The sequence below is a fragment of the Phacochoerus africanus genome, chromosome 2 (genome assembly GCF_016906955.1).
Source record: "Phacochoerus africanus isolate WHEZ1 chromosome 2, ROS_Pafr_v1, whole genome shotgun sequence".
NCBI lineage: Eukaryota > Metazoa > Chordata > Mammalia > Artiodactyla > Suidae > Phacochoerus > Phacochoerus africanus.
In genome coordinates, this window is record NC_062545.1 from 128127634 (window position 1) to 128136083 (window position 8450).

General features: G+C 37.4%; 1 pseudogene; it reads left to right on the forward strand.

Moving 5' to 3' along the window:
- Positions 1-1490: 1490 nt before the first annotated feature.
- On the forward strand, positions 1491-4163 carry LOC125120760 (39S ribosomal protein L3, mitochondrial-like; annotated as a pseudogene).
- Positions 4164-8450: the final 4287 nt, after the last annotated feature.

Genomic DNA, 8450 nt, shown 5'->3' on the forward strand with positions numbered 1-8450 from the left:
AAACTACATGGACATGACTTAAAAAACAAACAAACAAAAAACAGGAAAAAGTGAAAAGTTAGAGATCAAAAACTAGACAGGCCTAGGTATCAATAACTGAAGGAATCAGCCACTGTATGTTAAAAAATAAGCTAGTAGGCTAGAATTTTTCATGTACAAGTTATATGAAAAAGAAATATATCAAAATAAATTAGAAAATACTCATAATAAAAAATATGAATCACACAGCATGTATGTATTTAGTACAGGCTTCTTTCATTCAGCATAATTTTTTTTAAGATTTAATCATTTTATTTTGCGTATCAGTAGTTTTTTCCTTTCAGAAGGAAGTGACTGAGTCACTTTGCTGTACAGCAGGAATTAGCACAATGGTGTTAATCAACTATGCTTTAATTTTTAAAAAATGAACAAAATTAATATACCTTAAAAAAAACCATACTAGTTAAGTAACACTAGCTACTGTGAGAGATGCACCCTAAAATCTCTGTCTTAACCAAATAAAAGCTTATTTCTCTGTCACCATACAGCCTGTGGAGGTCATCAGGTTGTGGGGGCTGTGCTCCACGTGGTCAATCAGGGACCCAGGCTCCTTCCACTGTATGTCTGTGCCTTCCTCTAGATATTCAGTTCTCTCTACCTCACTGATAGACCAGGAACGAAAATGACAATTACTTATAGTTTTTATGGGACAGGACTTGAAGTAGAACATATTACTTTATTTCCATTTTATTGTCAAGAACTCAGCCAGAAGGTGTCACCTAACTGCATGCTACAAGCCCCAAGGAAGAAGAGGATGAGAATACTGGCATGCATGCTGACAAAAATGATAAGTCTATGTGGAAACACCCCAGACTAGGGGGGAATCCTCTCAAAACTCAACAAAAGAGGGATATTAAGCCCACTATGACATCTAGAAAATAACATAGCTGTTTAAAACAGACCATATAACTACTGCACAATAAAAATATAAAATTATAAAGAAGAAGAAAATAATAGGTATAAATGGATCACAACTAGATAAAACTAGATGATATTTACTGTTAATACTCAAAAGGATCAGAATTTTTTTAATATCTAAAGTTAAGTGCAAAGGGTAAAAAATGGAGTAAAAGAAGATAAACTAAATCCATAATTGTGCTTAATTTGCCCCAAAATTTGGCTAAAATGGGGATAAACGGTCCCTGTTCTGGTTATTGGTTGCTCTGTAACAAATTACCCCCAAACAATTTTATGAGTCATGAATTTGAGCAGGACTTACCTGGAGAAATATGTTCCAATAGGCAATAATGGTGGACACTTGTCATTCATCTGGCAGATGGAGTGGTCTGGAGGGTCCAAAATGGCTTCACGCACATGTCTAATATCTTGGCCAGAAGACAAGTCTAAGTGAGGACTATTGTATAGAGCTTGTACACATGGCTTCTCTAGCACAGTGGCCTCATGGTAGTTGTACTTCTTATATAAAAGCAGGATTCCTGCATAATAGCATGATGTTGGGCATATACTTAGGTAAGTATATGTTGCACCCAACATCAAAGCACCTAAATATATCAAGAAAACTGATAAAACTCAAGAGAGAAATAGACAGCAATACAGTAGTATAGAAAATGTCAATATTCCACTTTCAATAATGGACAGAACATCCCAATAGAATATTAACAAGGAAACCAAGAATTTGAATAACACTATACATCAAATGGACCTAACAGAAACATGCAGAACATTCCACCCAGCAGCAGCAGCAGAATACATATTCTTCTCAAAGGCATACAAATCTTTCTCCAAGATAGGCCACCTGTTAGGTCAGAAAACAAGTCTTAACAAATTTAAGAAGACTGAAATATACCAAGTATCTTTTCCAACCACAATGAAATAAAACTAAAAAATCAATAGCAAGAGGAAAACTAGAAATTTCACAAATATTTGGAAATTAAATAACATATTCTTAAATAAAAATTGGGTCAAAGAATAAATCAAAAAGGAAATTACAAAATACCTCAAGACACAGAAAAATAAAACAAAACATACTAAAACTTATGGGGTGAAGCAAAAGCAGTACTAAAAGAGAAGTTCATAGTGATAATCTACATTTAAAAAGAAGAAAATAAATGATCTAATTTTATAGGTCAAGGAGCTAGAAGAAGAACAAACTAAACCCAAAGTTAGTAAAAAGATGGAAATGACAAAAATCATAGCAAAAATGAATGAAATAGAAAACAAAAAAGCAACAGAAGAAAATCAACAAAACTGAGTCGATTTTTTGAAAAGATAAAGTCAACAGACCCTTAGTTAGACTAAATAAGGTAAAAATATTTGAGTAAATAAAATCATAAATGGAAGAAGAGATACACAACTGATGCCATGGAAATAAAAAGGATCATAAGAGACTGCTAAGAACAATTATACACCAACAAACTGGATAAACTAGAAGAAATTAGAATTCTTGCACATTGTTGGTAAGAATGCAAAATGATACAACTGCTATGGAAAAACAGTAAGGATGTTACTCAAAAAATGAAAAATAGAACCACCATGTGATCCAGCAATCCCACTTCTAGGTATTTATCTAAAAGAATTGAAATCAGGATCTCAAAAATATTAACACTTTTATGTTCATCACACCACTATTCACAACAGCAAAGACATGGAAACAAACATCAAATGACAAATACATTTTTAAAATGTGATATATACATATAATGGAATACTGTTGCATTTTTAAAAAGAAATTCTGCAATATGCCACATGAATTTTGAGGATACTATGCTAAGTGAAATAAGCTAGTCATAGAAAGACAAATACTGCATGATTCCACTTAGAACAGCTATCTAAGACAGATAAATTCATATAACCAAAGAGTGGAATGGTACTTGCCAGGGGTAGGGGCAGGGGGTTGAGGGGAATGAGGAATTACAGTTGAGCATAAAGTTTCAGTTAAGCAAGAGGAATAAATTTCTAATTGTCACATTTTTGGATGAATGGCTCCCGGATATCTAACCCATGTCAGGGAAGCCCTGAAAAGAGAGTTATGGGGTGCCCAAAAGTGTCTCAAGAAGACCAGAAGACCCACCCCCCAACAGCCACAGGATGTCTGTTTGGAGGCTCCTGGCACAGACTGGTACATGGGTACTGGACTTAGGACTTGGTGAATAGCGAACAATTGGCTTTTGGTCAGAGGTCTTCACACCAAGAGAGAGGGGCATCTTTGCAAAGAAAATGTCCCATCTGTTAAATAATTGATCTCTGATAAAAATAAAGCTTACAATAGAGATTGACAGAATACTGTAAATCAACTATAATGGAAAAAATAAAAATCTTAAAAAAATAAAATAAAATAAAATAAAGCCCAGTTAGTAAGTAAACTGTGTCCTCTGAAAAATGAACCATGGCCTATACATTCTTGGGAACCAGATCGCTCTAGAGCTGGCCTTATCACACTGAAGCTGGGCATGATTCCTTATGGACCAAGGATGGTCAAAAGTAATATCTCATTATTTAACATATAAGACTGTCACATCCTAAAATATACTCCAAAGGAAAACCATAATGGAAAATGGCAGCTCTAACTGCAGGAGGAAAAACCATATCACATTTCTGTAAATCTACATCTATATTGGAAATTTACTAAGAACTTGGATTGCTGCCAGTACCGAAAGTTAAAACCTTTCATGTAGCAGACAACGCAGTCATTAAACCAGGCACTCTTTGCTAGGCTGCTCATTTTCTCCCAAGACAGTATGTGAATGTCACAACAAAAACTGTATTCATAAAGGTTTTCAAGACGTCATGAAAATATGGGATTTAAAGGCCAGCCTACTATACATGGTCAAACAAAGATCCACGGGAGAGCTAGAACAATTTCAATCAATGATGTTGTCAGAGTCTGGCCTGGAACTAAAATGCCTGGACAAATGGGAAGAACAGATAAGACAGCATATGGACGGAAAGTGTGGACACAAAGCAGTATTATAATCTACATAAAATGGCTCTGTAACTAGACATAAAAAATTGCTCAGAGATTCTAAACTGTCTGCATATCGGGATTTCTGTACAAATCTACCAACCCCTACATATTTTCCTAATGGAGATGAAGAACAACAACCAGAGGTTTATATGATAAAAACACATGCCATCCCAGCACACCTTCCATCACATTTGCCTAACCTTACTGGACAGGGCAGACCCTCACATGCTCTTTGAGTTTTGATGAGCCAGAACAATAAGATAACCATGATTTATATTCTTTTCTCAATGACAGCAATACCACACTTGTTATCTTTGTCAAGGCATAAATATATCACTCATCTGCCAACTGAAGTTTGTTGGAAAAATTACCACTTAAATCAGTTAAGTAGATTGGATATGCCAATTAGGTGGATTGGCGGTTTGCATATTAGCAAAGTCTTTGTAATTTGTAGGATTCATTCTGTTTTATTGCATATTTCCCAAGTTAAAGTGTTTATAAATTTAATTTCTTTTATTTTAAAGAAAAATGAGTGGGTATGGCCAAGATGGTGGAATAGGAAAACCCTGAGCTCACCTCCTCACATGGGCACACCAAAATTACAACCACTTATGTAGAAACTATTGATGAGGAAGACCTAAAGACTGGCCGAAATGACCTTCTACAAGTAAAGATATAAAGGAAGAACCACGGTGAGAGGGTAGGAAGAACAGAGATGTGGTCTAGTCAGGACTTATACCTCTGGGAGGACAGCTCACAAATGAGAGGATAATTACAATTACAGATGCTCTCCCCAAGAAACGAGGGGTCTGAGTCCTATATCAGGTTCTCCAGCCCAGGGGTTCTACACCAGGAAGATGAGCCACCAGAACTGTAGTCTTTGAAGGCCAGTGGGACTTACTTTGGGAGAGCCAGAGGGCTGTGGAAAATAGACTCCACTCTTTTTCATTTTTAGTTTAATTATAGTTGATTTACAATGTTATGTCAATTTCTGCTGTGCAGCAAAGTGAATCAATCATACAAATATATATATATTCTTATATATGTATGTGTGTGTATATATATATACACACACACATATATGTATGTACGTGTGTGTGCATATACACATTCTTTTTTAATATTATTTTCCATCACAGTCTATCCCCGGAATAGAGACTCCACTCTTAAAGGGCACACACAAAATCTCACACGCACCAAGACTAAGTACACGAGCAGTAATTTAAAAGGAGCCTAGGAGTTCCCGTCGTGGCGCAGTAGTTAACGAATCTGACTAGGAACCATGAGGTTGCAGGTTCGGTCCCTGCCCTTGCTCAGTGGGTTAACGATCCGGTGTTGCCGTGAGCTGTGGTGTAGGTTGCAGAGGCGGCTCGGATCCCACATTGCTGTGGCTCTGGCGTAGGCTGGTGGCTACAGCTCCGATTAGACCCCTAGCCTGGGAACCTCCATATGCCACGGGAGCGGCCCAAGAAATAGCTAAAAAAAAAAAAAAAAAAAAAAAAAGGAGCCTAGGTCAGACCCACCTGCTGATCTTGGAGAGCCTCCTGGAGAAGCAGGAGACAAATGGAGCTCACTCTGGGACTCATCTGCCATGAGGGCATTGGTGCTGGCAAGTGTCATTTTGGAATCCTCCTCCAGCTTATTATTAGCACCAGGACCCAGAACCACCCACCACCCTGTTGGCACCAGTACCAGGATGCCTCGGGCCAAACAGCTACTTAGGCAAGGAAACAGTACCATCAATACAGTGGAATACTACTCGTCCATAAAAAAGAATGAAATCTGGCCATTTGCAACAATACAGATGGACCTGCAGGGTATTATGCTAAGTGAAATAACTCACACAAGAGAAAGACAAATACTGCATGCTTTCAGTTATATGTGGAATCTACAAAACAAAACAAATGAATAAACACAACAAAACAGAAACAGAGTTACAGAGACAGAGAACAAAAGGATGGTTGCCAGAGGGGAGGGGAAAGGTGGAGGAAAGAAAAGGGTGATGGAGATTAAGCAGTACAGACTTCTGGAAGCAAAATAAATGAGTCACAGTACGAAATGCAGAATGTGGGGAATAAAGTCAATTATGTAAATCTTTGTATGGTGACAAATGGTAAGTAGACTTATGGTGATCGTTTTGTTTGTTTTTTGTCTCTCTCTCTCTTTTTTTTTTTTTTTTTGGTCTTTTCTAGGGCCTCAACCACGGCATATGGAGGTTCCCAGGATAGGGGTCTAATTGGATCTGTAGCCACATCAATGCAGGATCCAAGCCACATCTACGACCTACAGCACAGCTCACAGCAACACCAGATCCTTAACCCACTGAGCAAGGCCAGGGGTCGAACCTGCAACCTCATGGTTCCTAGTCAGATTCATTAACCACTGAGCCACGACGGAAACTCCTGGTGATTGTTTTGAAATGTATAGAAATATGGAATCACTATGTTGTGAAACAGTAACTAACATAGTCTTGTAGGTCAATTATACTTCAAAAACAAACATACAGAAAAAGAGATCAGATTTGTGGTGACCAGAGGTGGGGGTGGGAGGAGGGGGAACCAGATGAAGGTGGTCAAAAGGTACAAACTTCCAGTTATGAGATAAATAAGCATGAGGGATATAATTTACAACATGATAAATAAAACTAACACTTATGAATGTTATATGAAAATGGTTAAGACAGTAAATCCTGAGTGTTCTCATGACAAGGACAAATTTTTTTCTATTTCTTTATAAACTATATGAGATGATATTCCCTGAACTTATTGTGATAATCATTTCATGATGTATGTGAGTCAAACCACTATGCTGTACACCTTGAATTTATACAGTGCTATATATTAGTTATACCTCAGTAACACTGGAAGAAAAAAATTAAACAGATAAGGTCTAGAGATCTGCTGTACAACATTGTACGTATAGTCAACAATAACATATGGAACACTTAAAAATTTGTTAAGAGGGTGAATCTCGTGTTAAGCATTCCTTCCACAATAAAGGAAAAAAATAATTGAGTTGCCAAAAGAATTCTAAAAAGTATCAGGGTTAGTCAAGACCATAAGTCCAGGACTCCAAAGTATGAGACAGATGTCTTATTATAATCATCAGATACTGTCTTGGGGGTTTAAATCCCACATACTCCTGGTGACATTTGCTCAAAACCAAGCAGAGGAAGGAAATCTAACTATATAAAAAGAAACACAAATCAGACTATTGGTCAACTCTGTGGTGACAATAAGGCACAAGAGTGGAGCAAATCCATTCACAAACTTCCCTTTGGGAACAATACAAAGGAGCGGAGGACCAGTGAGTTTCCTCCTTCCAAGTCAGTGTAATATCCTGACTTTCATACCGAACACAGTCCAATCACACTTGACCCTTTCATGGCAAAAAAGAAAAGGGAAACACTCAGAATCACTTTAGCTTTGAACCTGCCACATCTGCAGCATATGGAAGTTCCCAGGCTGGGGGCTGAATCGGAGCTGTGGCTGCTGGCCTATAGCAGAGCCATAGCAAGGCGGGATCTATGCATGCTCCTTGAAAAAAATCAAACAATATATAAAAGCATAAATTTTTTTAAAGTTTTTCTTTCCTCCCCACTTTGACATATATTTCTATACTTTGCTCTCACCTTAATATGTACCCTCCCAAGTCTGTTGTACACGTACACTCACACACACGTACACACACACTCTTTGAAACACTCTTATCCTAACCATATCATTCTGCAATTTGTTTTTCTTAAAATGTGTATAGTTGGATCTCAGTTTTTCTATTGGCTGCCTAGTATTATACATGACTAAGCAATCATTCATTGATGGGATGCCTTTTATTTCATTTCCTTTTCTGTTTTTAAACTCATTTATAGAAGTTATACTTGCACAGTTCTAAAAATTCAGACTGTGCAGAAGTATCTAAAATAAGAAACAGGAGTTCCTGTCATGGCTCAGCAGTAACGAACACGACTAGTATCCGTGAGAATGCAGGTTCAATCCCTGGCCTTGCTCAGAGCCCTGAGCTATGGTATAGGTTGCAGATGCAGCTCAGATCCTGCCTTGCTATGGCTCTGCTGTAGGCCAGTAGCCACAGCTCTGATTCAACCCCCAGCCTGGGAACTTACATATGCTGCAGATGTGGCCCTAAAAAGCAAAAAATAGAAGTAAGAAAGAAAAATCTCCACCACCCATCCCCACCAACCCCACCACTCCCACACTCATTACTCAGAAGTCTTATTAACAGTTTCTAAATTCTACTGTTAATTACCATTGAAACTGTATGTAATATATTTATACCTCTTTTTCTTGATTTTTGAGCTATATACATTATCTATTGATTCCTCATGATAAAAAATTAGTACATTCAATATATGCATGAAAATGAAATATGGCATTTGATTACTGAACAATCTCAGCCTGCTGCTAATAATGAGTCATCTTCTGTGGTAATACAACTTGGTTACTACCAGTAATATTTCAATTATGGAAAT